Here is a 26,025-nt window from a genome sequence, read left to right as displayed (position 1 = left end):
CGAGGCAGGATTCAAACCTGCGACCGTAGCGGTCGCGCGGTTCCAGACTCTAGCGCCTAGAACCGCTCGGCTACAACAGCCGGCAGCAAAGTTCAGAAGTCTGGTGTAGGAGTACTGCATGCTCTAATTCGAAACAACAAAAATCAACGGAGTGACTATTATTGAACGTCATCAGGTCGCTCATTGAACATTCCTATGCAGTACTGTTACTGGTGACGCTTTATGATGCCTTTATCGTTAACTTCCTAAGAAGAAATGAAAGGCTGAGCCCCACCAAAAGACGTAAACTCGAGAAAAGAGTAGTGTGAACATAATATTTTACATCTGATAGCTCCAAAAGTGTGTTTTCGGCTACGAATACTGCCCCAAAGGGGTGTGTACAACACAGCTGGAATTTGTTGCCGACAACTGAGACACCTTTCGGTCGCAGTGTAAGAAAATCGAGAAACAAAACTACATCACCTGTGCTGCTGCATGATAACGCACTCTGTTGATCTGAGAAAGAAAACTATCCAGGAGATTGATAGCAAAGTCGTCTCTCAGGCGCTTGTATTGATAGGGAAGTCCTCTCTCAAGCACTTATCCCTCTCGTCATGTATTCGTAAAATTTTACCTTTCCCGCTCTTGATCGATCAACCGCCAAAGCAGTTCATTTCTAGACGTAAATACTCTTAAAACTACTCTGGCCGCGCGCGATTAGCAGAGCGTTCTAAGGCGTTGCAGTCATGGACTGTGCGGCAGGTCCCGGCGGAGGTTCGAGTCCTCCCTCGGGCATGGGTGTGTGTGTTTGTCCTTAGGATAATGTAGGTTAAGTAGTGTAAGCTTAGGGACTGATGACCTTAACAGTTAAGTCCCATAAGATTTCACACATCTGAACATTTTTTGAACTACTCTGGTTTCATGACATCGTTAGAACGAGTAGGTTTCTACTGGCGTAGAATTTTTAAACAACTTCATCATTGTCAGATCGCTTTAGATATCTTGAAAGAAAATTCTGTGCCAATTAATTTCTCTTTGATGAATACTGTTGCGTTTATTAAACTAATGGAAAATTCAATTAAAATATTCACTATACTAATACAAATTAAATCCAGCTTACACAGAAACATCACGATGGCAGTCTATCTTAATGAAGCTTTAAGTGTCTGTAAGACGATTGAGCTTCTTTTAACACGAATTAGTAGGATATTACCGACTTTTGACTTCGAAAAGATCTGTTTTTACTTCATTTCCTGTATCATTCGCAAGCATTATGAAAATGTGGCATTTCATGGATAAAATAATGTATTCACAACAACAACAAATATTTCGGCAGAAAACAAAAGTGGCATTATGAATTTGGCAGTACCGTAAGGTTTTCGATCTGACACTAAGGGCTACTGAAAGTAGCAAGACGAATTTTGCTCGAGCGTTGTCTTACGATTCCCTTATTGAGTGTTTAAGAATTCAGGCCCTGTCATAGATAAGTGACCTAGATTCAACAGAACGATTAAGAATGTGGTTTACTCAGTCTATGATGAGAGTCGTAGTCGGATATTCACATTAAGACTGACTGGCTGAATCCGATTATAACGACCTGGTATCGAAATGAAATTACAGAAATTGGATAACTTTAACGTCTGAATCGCAAAGATGCTGCGCACATAAATTCCTATGATGGAGTAACAGGTAGCAACTGGCTAAGAAAAAGTGAGAAATATATCTACTAGGAGCAATGTAACGTAATTATAACCCATATTTATGCAATGGAAATACTGAATCGAACAATACACATCTATTTCAGTGGTGGAAAGATACACCTTATCGGATTTGCTGATGCCATATTGACAATAATAATAATAATAATAAAAATGGCGTGTGGCCGATAGGGGAAACCCTCCCCCGTAAGGTTGGTACCGAGGAAATCAAATACTTGGGGTGAACCAAATACTTCAAAAATGGTTCAAATGGCTCTCAGCACTATGCGACTGAACTGCTGAGGTCATCAGTCGCCTAGAACGTTGAACTAACTAAACGTAACTAACCTAAGGACATCACACACATCCATGCCCGAGGCAGGATTCGAACCTGCGACCGTAGCAGTCACTCGGCTCCAGACTGTACCGCCTACAACCGCACGTCCACTCCGACCGGCGAACCAAATACTAACACAATCCTGAACGGCTACTCTATCCACTGAACCCAAAATCCAGACACGTCTGAGTGAAAATCACCGCTACTCTCGTCACCGTCTGTTAGCTCAATGAGCTCGGCTGAATATATTTGCTTCCAAAGGCTTCAACATCCTCTGGTCCTGTCCGGTCCTGGAATAACCCTTCCCAAGCCAATGAAACACAAGCAAACATGAACTGTGCAAGCAAAGTCAACTTTACTCGAGGTGGTACACAACCCGCCTGTCGACAGGCGGCAGTTGGATTTTCGGATTCTGGGGCGTCCAGGTTAGCACGGCAGAGAATATCGAAGATCTCTGGTAAATTTCCATACAAGCAGAAAACATGCATTTGAAAACTAAACATCGACACATTGATCCAAACACGAAAACTAAATAATCTCACAAAAGAAATCGACCGACATAAATTTCTCATCCTTGCTCTTCAAGAACCATGATTAATTGGCAATGAAACCTTGCATTATGGAAACCATTGCATCTTCAAGAGCAAAATACAACAAAAGGTAGCGAAAGGTGTACAAATCTTCAGCATTGCATTTCTCGAACACAGATCTATCATCAACTCTGTCAAAGAAATCACGCCAATCAAGAATCGACTTATGAATATGGTCATCCAGAGCCCCAGTAAAAAATATACACTCATCAATGCACAGACCCCCACCAACATCTAACATAAGAAAAACACGGAAAATGTCCCAAAATTCTGGAACACACTCGAAAATACTATGAGCACAATTCACCGAGATGACGTGAAAATACTAATGGGAGACTTCAGCTCTCTATTTGGGACAGAAAAATCCTGTAGAAAAATCATTGCTACAAATTCAACACACCGAAACGCTTAGACCAACGGCATACGTCTGACTGACATTTGCCAACAATTCAACCACAAAAGGATGTCTTCCCACTTTAGGAAAAAACCAGTTCCCAGGTAACAAACATGCTTGGCTACCAGGAGCAAGCTGCTTTCGTTCGCCTTTCGAGACTCGCTGGAAGCCAGATTTGTAATTCTTTTGTAGCAGAGCTACAAGCAGGCAGATACAAACTCAATAAGGAAATCGTAAGACAACGCTCGAGCAAAATTCGTCTTGCTACTTTCAGTAGCCCTTAGTGTCAGATCGAAAACCTTACGGTCCTGCCAAATTCATAATGCCACTTTTGTTTTCTGCCGAAATATTTGTTGTTGTTGTGAACACATTATTTTATCCATGAAATGCCACATTTTCATAAGGCTTGCGAATGATACAGGAAATGAAGTAAAAACAGATCTTTTCGAAGTCAAAAGTCGGTAATTTCCTACTAATTCGTGTTAAAAGAGGCTCAATCGTCTTACAGACACTTAATGGTTCATTAAGAAAGACTGCCGGCGTGATGTTTCTGTGTAAGCTGGATTTAATTTGTATTAGTATAGTGAATATTTTAATTGCATTTTCCATTAGTTTAATAAACGCAACAGTAATCATCAAAGAGAAATTAATTGGCACAGAATTTTCTTTCACGATTTCTAAAGCGACCTGACAATGCTGAAGTTGTTTAAAAATTCTACGCCAGTAGAAACCTACTCGTTCTAACGATGTCATGAAACCAGAGTAGTTCAAAAAATGTTTAGATGTGTGAAATCTTATGGGACTTAACTGTTAAGGTCATCAGTCCCTAAGCTTACACTACTTAACCTACATTATCCTAAGGACAAACACACACACCCATGCCCGAGGGAGGACTCGAACCTCCGCCGGGACCTGCCGCACAGTCCATGACTGCAGCGCCTTAGAACGCTCTGCTAATCGCGCGCGGGCAGAGTAGTTTAAATAGTATTTTCGTCTAGAAATGAATTGCCTTGGCGGTTGATCGATCAAGAGCGGGGAAGGTAAAATTTTACGAATACGTGACAAGAGGTATAAGTGCTTGAGAGAGGACTTCCCTATCAATACAAGCGCCTGAGAGACGATTTTGCTATCAATCTCCTGGATAGTTTTCTTTCTCAGATCAAAAGAGTGCGTTATCATGCAGTAGCACAGGTGATGTAGTTTTGTTGCTCGATTTTCTGACACTGCGACCGAAAGGTGTCTCAGTTGTCGGCAACATATTCTAGCTGTGTTGTACACACCCCTTGGGGCAGAATTCGTAGCCGAAAACACACTTTTGGAGCTATGAGATGTAAAATATTATGTTCACACTACTCTTTGCTCGAGTTTACGTCTTTTGGTGGGGCTCAGCCTTTCATTTCTTCTTAAGAAGTTAACGATAAAGGCATCATAATGCGTCATCAGTAACAGTACTGCATAGGAATGCTCAATGAGCGATCTGATGACGTTCAATAATAGTCACTCCGTTGATTTATGTTGTTGCGAATTAGAGCATGCAGTACTCCTACACCAGACGTCTGAACTTTGCCTGTTGAATGCAAATGTCGCTTGACGGTAAAATGTAATGTATCACATATATCAGTAGTCGAGACTTCATTAATGTGGAGAATCATTCATGCCAGAACGATCTCTGTTGAAACAAGAATATCTTTTTCTGGCGTATTTTTCCCAAAAGCACTCGCTCCACACACAGTTCAAATGTTTCTAGCTGCCCCCTCCGCATTCACCTCTCTGATATACAAAAATTAAACGTTGTGTTGCAGATGTTACACCTTTTTCCACTTGCGACTCAATTTTACAATGCTTAACTGTAGTTCATGATTTTCAAGTATGCAAAGTCCAATGCTTAATAGCAAGATGATAACTAGAGCTTCAAATTCGAAAATGACAGCTGATACATACACTGACAGCGTGGCGCCGCGTTCACATGGGGGCGCCGGATTTCAGGCGGCGGGTGGCGTCTGGCCGGTGGCGGGTACCCGCTGCAGCGAGAGGAAACGCTCGAGCGTGAGCTGTTATGATCGCGACGCAGCCACGAGCTGTCCTGCGGAACTATTTCTGGAATACTTGTTGTTGCTGGTGGATATAATGTTAAGCGAATTATCTTCGATGTTCAATCAGACTCATAACTTACTTTAGACCGAAATGTGGTAAAAAAAAGAAGTTGGACGCGAACAGGTGACCATAAGTTTAGAATGCACTACGGTTTCCACTAGACCACGGGCTCACACAACCCGACAACGTCTCGGTAGTAGACAACACTTCCTTTTGACACTTCCGCATCTTACAGCGTTGCCAGATCGTGCAGATGGCCGGACTTAAGAGTTGTCAGGGGCGGTAAGTTTTATTGGCCACCGTAAGTGAACGACTCGGACTCTGTGGCGGCCGGCCGGCGGTCAGTTTTTATGTTTAAGACTAATAGAGATGGGGCCCCTCCACGCCTGCACCAACGTGGTGACCAAACCAAAAGTTCTACTGTCACCTCCGTAAACATCTTAGTTGTCTAGTAAGTGGATCACAGGATGCTGGGCTGTGATGTTGTCAGTGCGTCTGGGTAAGGCTACGCATTAACACGGTCCATCAGGTGATAGATAGTGGAAGAAACGCGAGTGAGGGTAGCGATTTGAAGAGCAGAGGGAAAAAAGTGCCATGACTCGTGCATTGGGAAAAAAAAACCTCTGCGACAGTGGGATGGGTAGTAAGAGCAGTAGTGGCTTACTAGCTGCGATAGCTCATGCAAGGTTGGATTTGTTAGTATAGGTATCATGCATCATTACCGTGACAAGCGATGGCGATGTGTCCCAGTTGCTGCAGCTGCTACATTCTTGGAACAATCAAGATCGTTATACAGTAGTGGGAGATCGGCCATAGATCATCTCACTGTGTGGGGGATGTGTGGAGCTTGTTTGCATGCAGTGTACGGTACGGCTTCCCTGTGTGGTGCCAGTTATTCGGCAGTGTATTTCAGCTGGATATCCAGTAACGGCGTCTGATTAACAGGGGCTCGCCTGTGCCGTTATGTTTGCGTATGCTTGGCCATAGATGTTATGTCCTTACAAGTATGTCTTTTGGTCTTTTATGTTTCCATCTATGGTTATGGTCGTAGTTCCCCAGATTCAGAATAAACGGGTTCTGCGAATGTCTGGAGTTTCTGTATAGTCTTGTGGTGAGTTTGTGGATTACCTTCGTGAGAGTCTCAAGTCGGTATTCCCGGTGAAGGTCCGCGATGCGTGTGTATCGTGGAGCATTGCTTATGATTTTGAGTACTTTGTTTTGTATGAGCTGCCGACGGCGCAGGCGTGTAGCCGCAGCGTATCCCCAGACAGGAGCTGCGTACGTCATCAGGGGTCGGATAAGTGTCATGTACATGGATCTCGACACCCTTCTGTTCAGTGTGCTACGCCTGTTGAGCATAGGATAGAGCTGTTTGAGCCTCGCGCTAGCTCGGTTGTTCATGTGTTGTATGTGGTCCCCCCAGAGTAATTTCCGGTCCAGCCAGACACCGAGGTATTTGACTTTCTCGCGGAAACGTATTGGACGTGCGTGTAGAGTTATTGGTCTGCAGTAGCGGTGTTTGCGCAGTTGCTTCGGTCTTCTGGTGAACATAACGGCTTCGCACTTGTCGACGTTTACTCTAACACGCCATTTCTCCAACCAAGGCTCGGCCACTCTGAGTGCAGTCTGTAGGCGTGACGTAATGTTTGATGGTTTCCAATCTTGCGCAAGGATGGTTGTGTCATCTGCGTAGATTGCCATCATTGTGTTGTGTGTGGTTGGAAGATCGTTTATGTAGAGGTTAAACAGTAGGGGCCCTAGGATGCTTCCCTGGGGTACTCCCGCGTGTATACCGTGTCGTGTTGTTTGTTTTCCCTGCACGTCAGTGTTGAAACTCCTGTCTGTGAGGTATGAGTGTATTAGACGCAGCAGCCCGTCGGGGAATCCCGCGTCGCTGAATTTGCGGATGAGGCCGTTGTGCCATAGACGGTCGAAAGCCTTTTCGATGTCCAGGAACACTGCCCCTGTAGCTTTGTTTATGTTGAAGCCATGTGTTATATGTTCAACGACCCGTAGGAGTTGTTGTGTTGTGGAGTGGTGATTCCTGAAGCCGAATTGCTCCGGTCTCAGGATGTCATTTGTTATGCAGTGCCTAGTGATGCGTTTGAGAATCACCTTTTCAACAATCTTACTGAGCGAGCTCAGAAGGCTGATGGGTCGGTAATTTTGTGGGAGGCTGTGGTCTTTCCCCGGCTTCCTGAACATCAGGACCTTGGCCGTCTTCCAAAATGCGGGGAAGTGTTGGTGTTTTAGTATGGCATTCGTTATGTGTGTTAGGTACTCAGCTGCATTATCCGTGAACTCCTGGAGGACACGGTTTTGAATGCCATCATGACCAGGGGCTTTCCTAGCAGCGGAATGCATTAGAGCCCAGGAGACTTCGTCTGTGCTAGCATGTCGAATGTCGTCGCGCGATGGTTGGGCTAGAATGCGTGTAACCTCTTGGTCAGTAGCAAGTGTGAACACTGTATCTGATGGTACCAGGTTCGGTGTGAATGACGCTGCGAGTGTTCGAGCCATTAGTTCTGCTTTCTCTTCCGCTGAGTATGCAGGTCCGTCAGGCCCTTGAAGCGTTAGGGTGTATATTTTCTCCCTGGTGAAGTGTCGGGCTAGTTGCCACACGCCAGGTCGTGCGGTGTCCAGCCCTTCGAGTTTTTGATTCCACTGTTGTGTTCTATGTGTTTTATCGTATGTATTTTATCGTGTATGATGCCCTGTAGTCTGTTAATGTGCCATTTGAAGTACGGACGCCTGGTGCGCTGCCATTGTCTCCTGAGGCGATTCCTCATTGAGATTAGGCCCAGGATTTCCTGGGGCAGGGCCGCACTGCGTTGTTGTGAGGTGTGATCAGGTATGGTGCCTGCCATTGCGTCCCGGACGGCGTTAGTGAGGGTTTCTACTGCGTCGTCAATTTGTCCTGTTTCGTTAATTTCGTGTATAGGTGGGATGTGGCTATCAAGCGTTTGCTTGAATAATGTCCAATTCGCACGCCCGTAGGCCAACATCTTGCGTTGTTTCGTGTGCTGCAGTGTTTCCTCAATGTATAGTATTACAGGTTGGTGGTTTGAGGGCAGATCGTTATGTTTAAGACTGTACACACTCCAGCATGTTAGTTCCCTTTTTCTCTGGTCCTACAGTCTTCCTGCAGACGCATTACTACTTGGGTTTTGCACTGTCGTAACTGTACCACGACGTGAGCTTTGCCTGTAGTATAGACTACCCATTTTGCATCAACTGTTCCACACTTCTGTAAATGACCTGCTACGAATGGGAAAATAAACTTTAATAGCTTGTATGAATGCTTGGTGTCTGTTGCTTTGGTCACGTCTGAAAGAACTGGCACTACGTATTCATATAATTCTCCACACTGGGTAATGAATTCACAACCTTCAGTGTCGATGCACATTTACGTTCGATCTCAAGTGGGAATCAAAAATTGGCGAGCAAAGAGGAAGGACATGGACAGGAACCGCAGGAAGGCGGTACTACACTACTGGCAATTAAAATTGCTCCACCAAGAAGAAATACAGATGATAAACGGGTATTTTAGAATGCAGCTTTACTCTGTGATTAAATGATGATGGCGTCCTCTTGGGTAAAATATTCCGGAGGTAAAATAGTCCCCCATTCGGATCTCCGGGACGTCGTTATCAGGAGAAAGAAAACTGGCGTTCTATGGATCGGAGCGTGGGATGTCAGATCCCTTAATCGGGCCGGTAGTTCAGAAAATTTAAAAAGGGAAATGGATAAGTTAGATATAGTGGGAATTAGTGAAGTTCGGTGGCAGGAGGAATAAGACTTTTGATGAGGTGAATACAAGGTTATAAATACAAAAGCAAATTGGGGTATTGTAGGAGTAGCTTTAATAATGAATAGGAAAATACGAGTGCGGGCAAGCTACTACACACAGCGTAGTGAACGCATTATTGCGGCTAAGATAGCCACGGAGCTCACGCGTACTACAGTAGTACAAGTTTACTAGCTCTGCAGATGATGAAGAAATTGATGTAATGTATGATGAGATAAAAGAAATTATTCAGGTAGTGAAGGGAGACGAAAATTTAATAATCATGGGTGACTGGAATTCGACAGTAGGAAAAGGAAGAGAAGGAAACGTAGTAGGTGAATATCAATTGGGGCTAAGAAATGAAAGAGGAAGCCGCCTGGTAGAATTTTGAAAAGAGCATAACTTATTCATAGCTAACACTTGGTTCAAGAATCATGAAAGAAGGTTGTATGCATGGAAGAACCCTGGAGATACTAGAAGGTATCAGATAGATTATATAATGGCAAGTAAGAGATTTAGGAATCAGGTTTTAAAATGTAAGACATTTCCAGGGGCAGATGTGACTCTGACCACAATCTTTTGGTTATGAACTGTAGATTAAAACTGAAGAAATTGCAAAAAGGTGGGAATTTAAGGAGATGGGACCTGGATAAACTGAATAAACCAGAGGTTGTACAGAGTTTCAGGGAGAGCGTAAGGGAACAATTGACAGGAATGGGGGAAAGAAATACAGTAGAAGAAGAATGGGTACCTTTTAGGGATGAAATAGTGAAGGCAGCAGAGGATCAAGTAGGTAAAAAGACGAGGGATAGTAGAAATCCTTGGGTAACAGAAGAGATACTGAATTTAATTGATGAAAGGAGAAAATACAAAAATGCAGTAAATGAAGCAGGCAAAAAGGAATACGAACGTCTCAAAAATGAGATCGACAGGAAGTGCAAAATGGCTAAGCAGGGATGGCTAGAGGACAAATGCAAGGATGTAGAGGCTTATCTCAAGGGGGGTAAGATAGATACTGCCTACAGGAAATTAAAGAGACGTTTGGAGAAAAGAGAACCACTTGCATGAATATCAAGAGCTCAGATTGAAACCCAGTTCTAAGCAAAGAAGGGAAAGCAGAAAGGTGGAAGGAGTATATAGAGGGTCGATACATGCGCGATGTTCTTGAGGACAATATTATGGAAATGGAAGAGGACGTAGATGAAGATGAATTGGAAGATATGATACTGCGTGAAGAGTTTGACAAAGCACTGAAAGACCTAATTCGAAACAAGGCCCCCGGAGTAGACAACATTCCATTAGAACTACTGACAGCCTTGGGAGAGCCAGTCCTGACAAAACTCTACCATCTGGTGAACAAGATGTATGAGACAGGCGAAATTCCCTCAGACTTCAAGAACAATATAATCATTCCAATCCCAAAGAAAAGCAGGTGTTGACAGATGTGAAAATTACCGAACTATCAGTTTAATAAGCCCCTACTGCAAAATACTAACACGAATTCTTTACAGTCGTATGGGAAAACTGATAGAAGACGACCTCGGGGAAGAACAGTTTGGATTCCGTAGAAATGTTGGAACACGTCAGGCAGTACTGACCCTACGACGTATCTTAGACGAAAGATTAAGGAAAGGCAAACTTACGTTTCTAGCATTTGTAGATTTAGAGGAAGCTTTTGACAATGTTGACTGGAATTCTCTCTTTCAAGTTCTGAAGGCGGCATGGGTAAAATACAGGGAGCGAAAGGCTATTTACAATTTGTACAGAAAGCAGATGGCAGGTATAAGAGTCGAGGGACACGAAAGGGAAGGAGTGGTTGGGAAGGGAGTGAGACAGGGTTATAGCCTCTCCCCGACTCTATTCAATCTGTATATTGAGCAAGCAGTAAAGGAAACAAAAGAAAAATTCGGAGTAGGTATTAAAATCCATGGAGAAGAAATAAAAACTTTGAGGCTCGCCGATGAGATTGTAATTCTGTCAGAGACAGCAAAGGACTTGGAAGAGCAGTTGAACGGAGAGGACTGTCTTGAAAGGGGGGTATAAGATGAACATCAACAAAAGCAAAACGAAGATAATGGAATGAAGTCGAATTAAGTAGGGTGATGCTGAGGGAATTAGATTAGGAAATGAGACACTTAAAGTAGTAAAGGAGTTTTGCTATTTGGGGAGCAAAATAACTTATGATGGTCGAAGTAGAGAGGATATCAAATGTAGACTGGCAATGGCAAAGAAAGCGTTTCTGAGAAGAAGAGTATTGATTTAAGTGTCAGGAAGTCGTTTCTGAGAGTATTTGTATGGACTATAGCCATATATGGAAGTGACACATGGACGATAAGTAGTTTAGACAAGAAGAGAGTAGAAGCTTTCGAAATGTGGGGCTACAGAAGAATGCTGAAGATTAGATGGGTAGATCACATAACTAATGAGGAGGTATTGAATAGAATTGGAGAGAAGAGGAGTTTGTGGCATAACTTGACTAGAAGAAGGGATCGGTTGGTAGGACATGTTCTGAGGCATAAAGGGATCACCAATTTAGTACTGGAGGGCAGGCTAGAGGGTAAGATTCGTAGAGGGAGAACAAGAGATGAATACACTAAGCAGATTCAGAAGGATGTAGGTTGCAGTAGGTACTGGGAGATGAAGAAGCTTGCACAGGATAGAATAGCATGGAGAGCTGCATCAAACCAGTCGCAGGAGTGAAGACCACAACAACAACAACAACAACAACAAGTGGGTATTCATTGGACTGACATGTGATTACATTTTCACGGAATTTGGGGGCATGGATCCTGAGATATCAGTACCCCAGATCAACCACCTCTAGTCGTAATAACGGCCTTGTTACTCCTGGGCATTGAGTCAAACAGAGCTTGCATGGCGTGTACAGGTACATCTGCCCATGCAACTTCAACACGATACCACAGTTTATCAAGAGTAGTGACTGGCGTATTGTGAAGAGCCAGTTGCTCGGCCACCATTGACGACACGTTTTCAATTGGTGAGAGATCTGGAGAATGTGCTGGCCAGGGCTGCAGTCGAACATTTTCTGTATCCAGAAAGACCCGTACAGGACCTGCAACATGCGGTCGTGCACTGTCCTGTTGAAATGTAGGGTTACGCAGGTATTGAATGAAGGGTAGAGCCACGGGTCGTAACACATCTGTAATGTAACGTCCACTGTTCAAAGTGCCGTCAATGCGAACAAGAGGTGACCGAGACGTGTAAACAATGGCACCCCATACCATCACGCCGGGTGATACGCCAGTATGGCGATGACGAATACACTCTTCCAATGTGTGTTCACCGCGATGTCGCCAAACACGGATGCGACCATCATGATGCTGTAAACAGAACCTGGATTCATCGGAAAAAATGTAGTTTTGCCATTCGTGCTCCCAGGTTCGTCGTTGACTACAGCATCGCAGGCGCTCCTGTCGGTGATGCAGAGTGAAGGGTAACCGCAGCCATGGTCTCCGAGCTGATTGTCCATGCTGCTGCAAAAGTCGTCGAACTGTTCGTGCGGATGGTTGTTGTCCTGCAAACGTCCCCATCTGTTGACTCAGGAATCGAGACGTGGCTGCACGATCCGTTACAGCCATGCGTATAACATGCCTGTTATCTCGACTGCTAGTGATGTGAGGCCTTTTGGATCCAGCACAGTGTTCCGTATTATCCTCCTGAACCCACCGATTCCATATTCTGCTAACAGTCATTGGATCTCGACCAACGCGAGCAGCAATGTCGCGATACGATAAACTGCAATCGCGATATGCTACAATCCGACCTTTATCAAAGTTGTAAACGTGATGGTACGCTTTTCTCCTCCTTACACGAGGGATCGCAACAACGCTTCACCAGGCAACGCCAGTCAACAGCTGTTTGTGTATGAGAAATCGGTTGGAAACTTTCCTCATGGCAGCATGTTGTAGGTGCCGCCACCGACGCCAACCTTGTGTGAATGCTCTGAAAAGCTAATCATTTGCATATCACAAAAAATGATTCAAATGGCTCTGAGCACTATGGGACTCAACTGCTGTGGTCATCAGTCCCCTAGAACTTAGAACTACTTAAACCTAACTAACCTAAGGACATCACACACATCCATGCCCGAGGCAGGATTCGAACCTGCGACCGTAGCAGTCGCACGGCTCCGGACTGCGCGCCTCGAACCACGAGACCACCGCGGCCGGCTGCATATCACAGCATCTTCTTCCTGTCGGTTAAATTCCACGTCTGTAGCACGTCATATTTGTGGTGTAGCAATTTTAATGGCCGGTAGTGTAGATGGGAACATGAGTTGGCGTGGGAGTGCGCCGAGATAATCTGTGCGTCTGCAATAAACACTGTGTCCAGGTTGACCAGTGGTTACCGTAACTGCCTATTTAGTAACCATTAGATTCTGGGTTGGAATCACAGTTGTTGTTGGTTGGTTTGAGGGGAGGGGACCAAACATCAAGCTCATCGGGCCCGTGGGGTTAGGGAAGGATAGGGAAGGAAGTCGACCGTGCCATGGCAAAATAACTATTCCGGCATTTATCTGAGGCGATTTAGGGAAATCACGGAAAACGTAAATCATGGTGGCCGGACGCAGGTCTGAGCTGTCGTCCTCCCGAATGGCAGTGTAGCGTGTTAACCATTCCGCCACCTCGCTCGGTTTCGAATCCCCGTCTGGAACGTTTTTCACTTGTCGCAGCTGATTCCGCATGAAGTCCCAAGCACCTGATATTATTCGTTCCTTCCTCTTGCATTCGTTTTAGCCGTCTCGACCTTCAGTTTACATAATTAGCGGCTTGCTTATGCCACGCATAGCTGGAGGCTCTAACTAACCTAAAAACAAGCTACTGGTAACTGCAATAATTATTAGTCTGCAAATGAGATGGAAAATGTGCGTAATGCTGTTCAGTTCACTGTCCTCACTCATCAATGGAAATATATGCTCTTATATCCCTAACACCCTGTATGTTCTCACTTCAACGAGAAGGTACGGCAGTTGTTTTTAGTTTATTTACCGATTGTCATTTTTTGTTTGAAGTTCGAGTTATGAAGTGCTTGAGATTAGATAATTGAATTCTATAGCTGTCATTATGTTTGTGATTTGTTAACCTGTTGTGTTACAACATTCCCTTACAGGGCCCAGTTATCGAGAGTCCATTTCAAACGAACTAGCTTCGCAGATGATGAAGAAATTTAAAGAATGTATGATGGAGACAACAGAATTTATTCAGGTAGCTATGGGAAAGGAAGCTTTGATTGCGATGGGTGGCTTCAGTTCCATAGTAGGAAAAAGAAATGAAGGAAAAATAATAGGGGAATAAGGACTGGTGTAAAGGAATGAATAGGAATCGCATAGCAGAAGTTTCCACAGAGCATAACTTCATTATAATATTTGGTTTAATTATCATGAAAGAAATTTGTATACGCGAAAGGGACCTGGAGACATTGGAAAGTTTCTCAATTATTATGTAATGGTGAGACGGAGACTTAGAAGCCAGCGGTGTATGTGGAATCTGACCTTAATTTTTTGCTTTAATGTCAGTACCGCCATTAGACTGTTGTTTATTTACAGTGTTACATTTGCACTTACACAATCATGGTTTCGGCTTCAAAGTGCCATTATCAAGTGATGTAAGTGTTATAAATTGCCTAAGATGGCATACTATCGTATTAAAATACACTATTAGACACATTGTCTAAGAGTCGATATTTCTGGCAGAGCCTACTGCGTTGTTTCATTACTGAGTACACCATCTTGACTGATGGTCATTCAGTCAAGATGGTGTACTCAGTAATGAAATGAATGTACGCTTCGAGCCATGTCATAACCCATAACTCGGCCCTCCATACCAGACCTTAAGGCCACATTTCATAGGTTTGCCTCGAATAAATAGGAATTAGGGTCATTGCTCACGCGGTTTACTTGTGTGTGCAGCACAATACACATCCCTAGTGCATTATTTGTTCGGTCTGTAATGGTATTAGGAATTAAACTTTATTTGTGATATATGGATTGATCTGCACGTTGTTCTCGTGAATGTAACAGATGCCGTGCTACCATTAAGTTATTGTAGTGGAATCACACTGTACATGCTTTGTTTACAAAGTGCTATAAGTAGCTCTTGAGCTACTTCGTTCACTTGATAGCAGCTAAATAGAAAACAACAGGAACAGGTGCTATAGGTGGTATTGACCTTACACGTTATATAGAAAACTACGAAGTTACGTTCATTCATCCATTTAAGTTTCAAGAATGCGGATTCCATACCAAAAGCTCCGCCAGCAATTAGATCTAAACCGCTGCAGCGGGCGGTTCGTTGCGCACGCCATTGGGTGGCTAGTCGGTAGTAGCGCCCGGACTGCATGAAACATTTTCGAGTTTTGTGTGTGCCCGTCTCAGCTGCATCTTCTACCACAACATCAGTTGTCTCTTGGATGGAGTAACAATCTGAGTGGACGACGAGAGCTCATCTCAAGATCGCCATGCCGTATTACAGGAACGCAGGTGCACATTACTGTTATTTACTGCCGGCCACGGTTGTACGAGTTACACTGTTCGCATTTCTAGTCCATTTACTGATTACTATCGTGGTTCCTCTCCGCCATACCGAATTTATATAGTGCTTCTTATAGATGTTTCTAGGCCTCACACAAGAGAAATAAGATTAGATTACAGTTACTGATATGTCTACACATTTCATTATAATAATTTTTTCATTTACCGATCGTCTCCAGATGTCATGCTGATTTTACAGCAACACAAGTTTTTGTCAACTGTTCCGAACAGAGCAGGGTTATCTAATAACGCTTGGTATCACTGAGAGACATTAGTTATACCATACATAGCACCATACATGTGCAAGAAATAAGTGTCAACATTGGAGACATGCAGTAAAATCACTATTCGAATTCGAGTAACTCCTTTGGAAAAGGAAAAGTGAAATTTCATTAGTTTGAGATTTATTTTACATTATTGCTCGATCTTGCATACAGGTGACAATATTGCTTACACATAATTGGCGCATCGAAACATTCCCAGAGTGCTTGCCATGTGACGGTATTTTCATCTTTTGCATTGCTTTCATTACATGATATAGTTGACTGGTACCGCGTGTGCCAAAATTTATCGCTACTACATATACATACACTCGTATGAACATAAAAACGTGCATCAACACGGTGATTTATCAGATAAATAAAATAAGATTCATTGCTATTGCTATGTGGTTATTCCAACATTGTAATAATATCTGGCCTTCTACCCTTATTGGTAATACATTTAATTTTATTCATTGGCTCACACACAACGATGTGCGAAACAAATTTTACTCGATTTCCGCCACAGATGAAAATTAATTAAATCATTTTGGCAATACATTCTGCTTACATCATTTAACCTTTTTGTGACGGTTAATGTCTTTATTACATATTTTTCATATGTAATTGAAAATGTCTCATCACCCTTCTATATAAAAATAATCGTTCAACATTAACATCAATGACAGTCACTCCGCTATTAGAAATCTACACCATATGTACACATTGACAGTAAATATTGGTCACTTTATACACCTACGTTCCAGACGTCAAATAATTCTTATCGCATTTTTGCCCATCGGTTTTAAAACCACATGACAGAAAACTTACCCAACAATGTAGACAGAAAACTCTTTGAGCAAGAGTCAGGTGTATGATGGCTGAATATACTTCTTAGATAACAGGCTAACACAATTACATTAGGTGTTATCTACAGGTGGCAGAAAGACTTACAATATCATTCTTTGCCTAAACCTTAAGACTACTAACTCTTAGTCGTTTAGCAGGTTAGTTTATAAAAATATAGCATTAGGCTGGCTTTTCAGTGTTAGTGTGAAGGTTGTTACATACACTCGCTCATATATTATACGAAACACTTTGATACCTTGTATTACGTAGTTAATTTTTCGTCCCCTCTTAACCGACAGGCATATAATTCTTTTCTTTTACTTTATACTAAATTTATAGGGTCCAATGACTCCAGTGCCCTTAAACAATACTTAACCTAAGGTTGCAGTGGTCATTCTACTGAAACATTCTCCTCTGACACATTAAGTGCATGTATTTACTTAAATGGGAGACTAGTCTATGCTCCAGCTCCGGTTGCTACACCAGTAAATAATAATTTCATATGGATGAGATATACACTCTGAGGTAGTTGCAGCCAAGGCATTTCCTCTACAAAAACTAAAAGTCAGTCGTATAATTTACGTTCCCAGTTTACTAATATTAATAACTGAGCATAAAACTATATTCGTCATAATTAGCACAGGTGAATTACTAAAACCTATACTCATCGTATTTCATTGGTTCTGTTAATATATGCATTCAGGAACTGGAAATACTTCTTAAGCCATGATGAGAATACAGAACCTTAATTTTCCTCGCTCGTGGTTGAATGGGGCAATAGGTCCACTATGTAGTAATAACCATTTCTTGTACTTTCTTTGTAACATTTAACGAAATCTCGAATATGAATGGTTTGAAATTTCGTTAAAGAAGAATAATAAATTTTATCTTTTGCTTTTAAGTTAACTTTTCTTTCGTGCGAACTTTGTTATAGAACCACTCTCTTATTTTCGTGTGGTAATAAAAAAATTTACTTTCTTAAGAATTACGACCATTTAAAGAAAAATATTACGTGCACTCATATTAACTGGATAATAATATTTGGTTGAGAATTGAGTCCTTTAGATCATTCGGCCTTGGCATACACTTTCCAGATGCAGTGGGTTTTGTTAAATATTTTTACTGAATTTTATCCCGGCACTAGCCATAGAACACAAGATTACCTCTATTAGCAGAAAATGTTTTAATTATTGCCAAGCCGACATTATCACTGATCAAACCTACTTCACTATGCATTTGAGTTATTTTAAAGAACCAAACTGTTTAAATTTCAATGTTAACTAACATTAACTATCCGCCTACGAATGCACAAACGTATAATTAATTCAAATTTTATCAGCCACAGGATCACTGAAAAAGAAGAACAATTTCTTAATTCACTATTGATTTTTATGCATCTGTTCCCGATTTACGGGTTTAATAATTTTTTAAATGTGCCGCCTCTGCTATTGTTGGTCGCGGCACAGCCCAGCAACACCGCTAAAAAACGCTGAAAAATTCTTAAAGAAATTTTATAGATGACGTGGGCAAGCTAATTTACATAAATAATTCACACTTTTGATAAATTCTAATATATTTAAATCAAACAGTAATACAACTCACATTAATTCGTAACGCATCGTCTAATGGCGGCTAAGTCCAGACAGAGACAAAAGAAGTCTACACATTCGTAAAAAACTCTTTCACAGTGTCCTACCGCAATAACTTCTGAACAGAGAAGACCAAAGAATACATAATGAATTGTGCTTATATAGTAGTACTGACTATTAACATATCTTTGTAAATTGACGATATTATTCTCTTCTGGCAAATTTTCATATCTCTGATACCGCAAATATTGACACATTTTACAATCACATAATAAATACAGAAAAATTCCTATCCTAAATATAGAGAAATATTACAACAAAAAATATAAGGAGAATCACAAATGTCTTTTACACCACATTCAGTAATATTTTTGTTCAATAATTACGATATATACAACTTGCCCAGAGCGGCGTATATGGTACAAATAAGCTCTTGTTCTTTAATAACGTGAGTTTGCCAGGGAACGTTACATTGCCCCCTGGCAGCATTTGGCAATGAGTTTTTACACTTTGACACAATGGTGCCAGTAACGTTCTTTTCAGTTCTGTATTTTTTACGGAATGGCTCTTTTATTTAGTCCCAGGGTTATATAAGTTCATGGCTCCCCCATTTGGGCGTAGGCAGACAGAAAACCTGGGCAAAACTGTGCCGGAGCCCAGCCATCCCAGTTGGTTCATAGTCAATATTGTCTCTTTAACAGTTATTCATTTGAATAAAATTAGCAGTTCGTCACAAACGGTTACACAATTACACAATATCACAGTCACATACAGTTCAACGGAAGTTTTTTTGTGTGTGATACTATTATTCTTGTGATACACTACAAGGTCACTTGTCCTAGGATATATCACTTACGGACATACATAGTAAATGTTCAATGTTTATCGAAATGATGTCATTGACATGTTATTCAGTTTATATGAACATTTCAAAAAAGTCAATAATGTTGTATTTGGTGAGCGGTGCGGAGTGATTGTTGAGCGGCGCTCGGCGCGGCGCGCTGACTCCGTGTAGGTCACCGCCCCCGGCGTTGACAGCTACGGCGCGGAGGGGCGTGGCTGTCTGTCTGGTCTGCTACGGGCTGCTGCGGCCGCTGCATAGCTGATGTAGCCGGATGCGCGTTGGATATCAGCTCGCCCGTGCGACGTCTTCTTGCAGTGCTCCAGGAAACATGCAACAAGTTCACAAACAGTGTACTATCCTTATAGGCATTTTTCCTGCTGTGGGAAAGAACGCACACAGTTAGTGGCAGTTATTACTCAGTAGGCCTTCACTAGTCTGGTTTGCACAATGTTTCGTAGTCACAGTAACACGTTCCATGGGCACACAATATTTTTCACCATGTCATGACTTGTCATTAGTCACACGCAAGTTTTCACCTTAGGACAAAATGTATCTCTGTAGTCAATGCGCTTTCCTAGCGGCCCTTGACACACAAAGAGTTAAAGTTTGACACTAACTTGATCCACCGTCCGTTATCGGTTCACTGTTCGAGTCGTGCTAGTTCCTTGTCCACTTGCACACACGGCGATGATACAGTTTTTTATTACTTACACACAAATACTCCGTGACGTATTGCTGCAGGTTTAACAGTCACTGTCTGTCTCTGCCGCACAATACTGCACTTTTGTTAAAGTTCCTTTATTTTTATTTACTATGACCGCTGTGCAATTTATTTTGTAACAGCACATTCGTAACTCTTTACCAAGGTGTGATATTTGCGTACATGGTAACAAATATTCAAAATTTGGTATTAGTTTGCCCAAAAGTCATCTATATTCGCGTTCGATTATATTTTATTTGTGCATTCCAGCCGGATTCAGGCATATTGTTCAATAACTCCTTTGAACTCATGTCACACTTTACTATCAACGTCCTACGTAACTACAGTGTAGTCTCTGTAGGCAAAAATTGACTTGGAGTATATTTGGCTAGCTCTTTTTTACTGATTGAATCTGCACATGCTTCAATTGAAGCTTCTTTGTGCGTAACTTTGCGTTACATAAATTTGCAACAAGTTTGCCTCCCGTGGTGCCCTCGGGTCACTACTGGGTGCATTCTTCTCTCTGATATCATTGGTGAGATAATAAAGTTCTCAGGGCCTCATATTACTGATATTATTCTGGGTTCGAATCTGTCAATCTGACAGCTACACACACACACACACACACACACACATATATATATATATATATATATATATATATATATATATAATGTACTAGTGTAGAAGTATTTAGTTATAAGAATATGATTGACTTTCTCATGTGTATGGTTATTTGTGTTATGTACTCTTTTAATTTGTGTTATCTAAAACATGCTCTAAATGTCTGCACAGATAATCTGATTAGTGCAATTATTTGTAGTGTTAAGCTGTGAAAGAGTTCAGTCAAGAAGAACATTTTAGTAATGATTAGTTAGCGTATTACATAATTTTCTATATGTGTGTCAAAATTGAAATATTTCTTGGCACAATCTTTTCTATTATGTGTATATATATATATATATATATATATATATATATATATATATATATATATATATATATATATATATATATACATACACATAATAGAAAAGATTGTGCCAAGAAATATTTCAATTTTGACACACATATAGAAAATTATGTAATACGCTAACTAATCATTACTAAAATGTTCTTCTTGACTGAACTCTTTCACAGCTTAACACTACAAATAATTGCACTAATCAGATTATCTGTGCAGACATTTAGAGCATGTTTTAGATAACACAAATTAAAAGAGTACATAACACAAATAACCATACACATGAGAAAGTCAATCATATTCTTATAACTAAATACTTCTACACTAGTACATTATCTCTAGAGATCACACATTATTAATGTTCATTATTTACAAAAGAATGGTGTTCACATAGGACTATTAGTCTTTTCCTGTAGGAATGATTTTACATCCTTACGCGGATACAGTCCCCGTACTCTCCCTGAGTGGGGATCTGCTAAGAGATAGCTACACTCATGTGGCACACTTACTACTCTAAAAGGTCCATTGTACACCAATTGCCACTTGCTATTCTGTTTCGAGGATGCCGAGGACTTAGGATGATTGCGTAATAGTACCAAGTCCCCAACACTAAATTTTTGGTTATTCGTCACATGTCGATTATATTTTTCTTTCCTTTTCTGAGCGCACCTGGTAAGGTTGCACCCTGCTTTTCTTATCTTTTCTTCCTTAGGCTCAGGAATGACTGGGACCTTAGGCAAAGGTGCCAGCCACTCATTTAGAACTCTATTATTATTCATTATAATCTCGTTTGGTGGATACCCCGTAGAAGCATGCGGGGTTGCATTGTGAATTTCTACAAACTTAGGTATCAGATCTGGCCATCTTGTGTGCTTATATGCAATGTATAACCGGAAAAATTTATTTAACTCTCCAAATGTTCTCTCTACTAAACTTGCTTGTGGGTGAAAGCGGGAAATTAGTATATGCTTTATATCTTGTTCATGTAAATAGTTTTTCCAGGTATGGCCTGTAAAATAGGAAGCATTATCCGATATTATCGCTTCAGGCTTACCTACTTGTGTAAAATATTCTTTCCCTAACCATTTAACTATTCCACGAGCAGTGGCTGATTTAAGGCAGTATATTTTTAAGTATTTAGAGAAAAGGTCATACACCGCTAAAATGTACTTCAATCCACCCCTGGCTCGTGGGTAGGGTCCTGCTATGTCTATAGATACTAACTGAAGTGGCCGATGAGGCACTATAGGATGCAGTTCAAGCCTCGTGGACTTATTTTGAAACTTAGCTTTTTGGCACAGAGGACAAGTCCTGATAATGTTGCGAGTCTGCTGGCTTATCCCCTTAAAAATAACAGAATCTGGATAAAATCCTTATTGTTTTGCCTATCCCAGCGTGACCCCATGCTAAATGCGTGTGCCACACTACAGCTGGGATAGCCTGTTGTGGTATACACACGACTCCATGGTCATTTGACACACCTGCTTTATAATACAGAATATTATCTACTATTTTGAAATTCTGAACACCTTTAAGATTGGTTCCTTCTTTAATTTTGCTAATGATATCTCGCCAAATCGGATCTGTTTCCTGCAATCTAGACATATTCTTACACATATGTAAAAAGTCCCTCCTGTGTACCTTATCTTGTACTAAGAGTATTCGATATTCCTCCGATTGTTCCAAAATATTTGACATTGAGGATTGCCCTAGTGGAAGCCTCGACAAGGCGTCTGCTACAACATTATCTTGTCCTTTTAGGTACATGATTTTAATTTTATATTCCTGTAATGCTAACCTCCATCTTAGCAAGCGGGTATGGTATAATTTGCAAGTCATTAAATAGCTCAAAGCCTGGTGGTCACTGAATACTTTGACTTCTTTACCATAGATGTAATAGTTAAATTTCTTTACCGCCCAAACCACTGCAAGAGCCTCTAATTCGGTAGCAGAATATGCTCTCTCGCAGCTGTTTAGTGTGCGGCTGGCAAATCCGATTACATTGATTGTTGTGGGGTCGTTGCTCCTGTCCCACTGAAATAAACAAGCGCCCAGACCGTATGAACACGAATCTGTCGCTATACAAAAATCTTTTGTCATGTCTGGGTGTCGCAGTATGTTCGCATTCACCAAGGCATTTTTTATAGCGTCAAATGCGCGCTGACATTCTTCTGTCCACACCCAGTGCGCATTTTTACGCAACAGGCTCAATAAAGATTCGTTATTCGTTAATTGGTTGGGAACAAAACGTCTAAAAAAAGATGCTAGACCTATAAATGCTTTGAGCTGTTTCTTAGTTCTCGGACTAGGAAACCCACGAATTGCATCAAGTTTTTTGCTGTCAGGTTTGATGCCTTGTGGTGTTATTATGTGACCTAGAAATTTAATCTGATTACGTCCAAATTTGGATTTATCAAGATTCGCTGTTACCCCCGCTTGCTTAAACCTTTCTAAGACTTTACTCAGTAGTTCTACGTGCTCCTCCCAGGTGGCAGTGGCAATCACCAGATCGTCTACATACACTGTTACCCTTTGCAGCAAATCCGGACCAAAACGGCGTCGAGGGCTGTTATGAAAACTCCTGCACTTACATTTAGGCCGAAAGGTAGTACCCTAAATTGGTAGCTCCTTCCCCCAAATATAAATGCAGTATATTTCCTCGACTCGGGTGTGAGCAGGATTTGCCAGAATGAACTTCTCATATCAATAGATGTCAAATATTGCACTCCATGGAATTTTTGAATTTGCTCATCAAGGTTTTCCGGATGAGTCCTGACAGGTACAATAATTTCATTTATGTCTCTTGCATCTAGTACTAACCGTACCTGTCCGTCTGCTTTTGCTACCGCCACCAAAGGACTACTATAAGGGGACAAAGACGGTTCTATTATTCCCCACTCGATCAGTTTTCTTATTTCTTTAGCTACTATTTCCTACTTGGACCAAGGAATGGAGTATGAGGCTCGACAGTAAGTTTTGTGAGGTTTCACCTCGATATTGTACTGATATCCCTTAACAATTCCTGGTCGTTCAGAAAATACCTCTGCATAATTAAATAATAACTGTACCAAATCCTGCTGTTGCATAGAATTCAAATTTTCGGACTGTGATACTTTGTTCACTAATGCGTCCATATTTGCTTTTGATTGATCACCTTGTACGTCAGGATAATAGAGATTCTGTCCTAGTTTGTTGAGTTATTGCTAGTGGATGGGTGTGGCTGCTCTGTGTCACCGACCTCCACTATGTGCACGTTGTGTTGCGTCGCCCGCCACGGTTGCGCAATTGGCGCGTTTTGTGGTGGCGGTCGGTTATTGTCATATCCTTCACTGTTCTGCCGGTCCGGACTGGGCCTCTGGTTCTGTGGCCAAGTTCGGTTTGCATCATTATAAGTATTAGTATTGCACGGCCCCCTGGCATTTTTCCATCTACTATTGCTTGGTGGGCCTGTTTCATACCGGTCATCGAACCTCCTTTTCCTGTCATTATTTACCGGCGGACTATTGCCATTCCGGTCTCTACCTCTATTCCCGTTTTGTGCATAATCTTGTCTCCTATTGTTACCTCCGCCGTTTCCATTACTTGGTGGAGGTGTGTTATTTCTACCATTTCTATAACCGTTTCCATTATTTCTAGCCTGTTCAGAGGCTGCTTTAACATCCTCCTGAATCAGGTCAATTGAGTCCAGAACAGACAAGAAATGTTCCATATCGTTTTCGGGCACGTGTATAAGTTTTTCCTTTACATGTATCGGCAAGTGTGATTTCAAAAGTCTGATCAAATCCCGAGATGAAATCTGCTCGTCCCAGTAACGGGTCTTGTTAATGTACTTCTCAAAATATTTTCGTAAATTGCCTAGTCGTAGAGAATACGGCTCTGGATTATATACCTCCTTCCGTAATCTCTCCTGAATACATGTTGACCAATATTTGGCCAAGAATGCCTTTTCAAATTGCTCATATGTATCACAACTATCAGCTGCTTCGGTTGCCCATAATGCAGCATCTCCTTGTATGTAAGACATAACGAACTGTATTTTCTGGGTATTACTCCAAACGCTAGGCAAAATGTTTCTAAATCCTTTGATAAACACTACAGGGTGAACAGATTTCTTCTCCGTTGTAAAGATCTGAAACTGTCGGTTCCTAATCAGGCTTTCTTCAATTACTACTTTGGAATGACATTTATTTGTTTCGCTTACATTGGTTGCCTGTTCTGCCTCGCAGTCGCAATTTTTTACTGCTGCATTTATATGCCTATCATTGTTGGACCTGGCTGGCGTGACATACGCCTGTGCCTCGTCATGCCGCAAGCTAAGCTCCATCTCGGCAAGACGACGGTCCACACTCCGCTGCCACAGCGGAATGTCGTTTTGCACAATCTTTTTTAGATTCTGCACTTCCGCTTTTGAGTCCACTTCTCTGGCCTCAATTGCGGCGTGCACTTTCTGATCTATTTCTTTTATAACTTCATTTTCTACTTTGTGCACTTGTTCGATCACTTTGTTCTCAATTACTTGAGTTGTGTCAATTTCTAATTGTTCGACTCTGTTAGTCAGGACACTGATTTCCTCTACGATTTTGGCGTTAGCCACTTGAACACTATCTACCCTTTCGCTTAATTCTTGCACCGTTTTGGGTATGGTTTCATATTTTTGTTTGAAACTGACAATCTCACTTTGCATAACTTGTAAAGTTTGCATCAACTGCAAGTCCCTCTCATGCAGGCGTCGGTCACGCTCTGCTTGTTTAGCATCACGTTCTCTATCGCGCTCTGCTTGTTTGGATGCAAATTCAGCTTGGAAATTGAGCATGCGCTCGAACATAACTCTTAATGATTGCACTTCTGACATCACACCACTCTCTGGTCCGTGTCCAGTGCTTGCAGATGGCACAGTATTTCCGCTATCAACTGAATCACTGGGTGGCAGTGACAACATTTCTTGCCCTTCTGCCCCCAGATTCTCACATTGTACTTCCTGAACTACGTCACTAACATTACTCTGTGTCCCACATTCCAACTCGGTATCACTACTTACTGACTGTTGCTCATTATCCATGTTGATATCTTTCTGACTACGCAATCTAACCATAGTTAACAAAGGAAATAAAATCTGAACTAAATATCCTAACACTCAGGTTTCACTGACATAATCACACAAGAAATGGACATTAACTAATACACACTTACTATATACTACAATGACTAACTACTTAAATGTCCTGTTATTTTAAAACAAAGCACTAACAAAAAGCACACCACTAATGATCCGAGAACACTGCACTGAGGCTACTTTACTACCCACAGGACAACTACACTGTAGCTTTACCTTTTGGTGATCTATCTTGGGCGCAGCTGCCCCCTGATATTGTGGTAGGTAATTAATTTTTT

Source organism: Schistocerca nitens, chromosome 2 (assembly GCF_023898315.1).
Source record: "Schistocerca nitens isolate TAMUIC-IGC-003100 chromosome 2, iqSchNite1.1, whole genome shotgun sequence".
NCBI lineage: Eukaryota > Metazoa > Arthropoda > Insecta > Orthoptera > Acrididae > Schistocerca > Schistocerca nitens.
The sequence above is the reverse complement of the archived record's forward strand: the minus strand, read 5'-3'. Positions refer to the sequence as shown.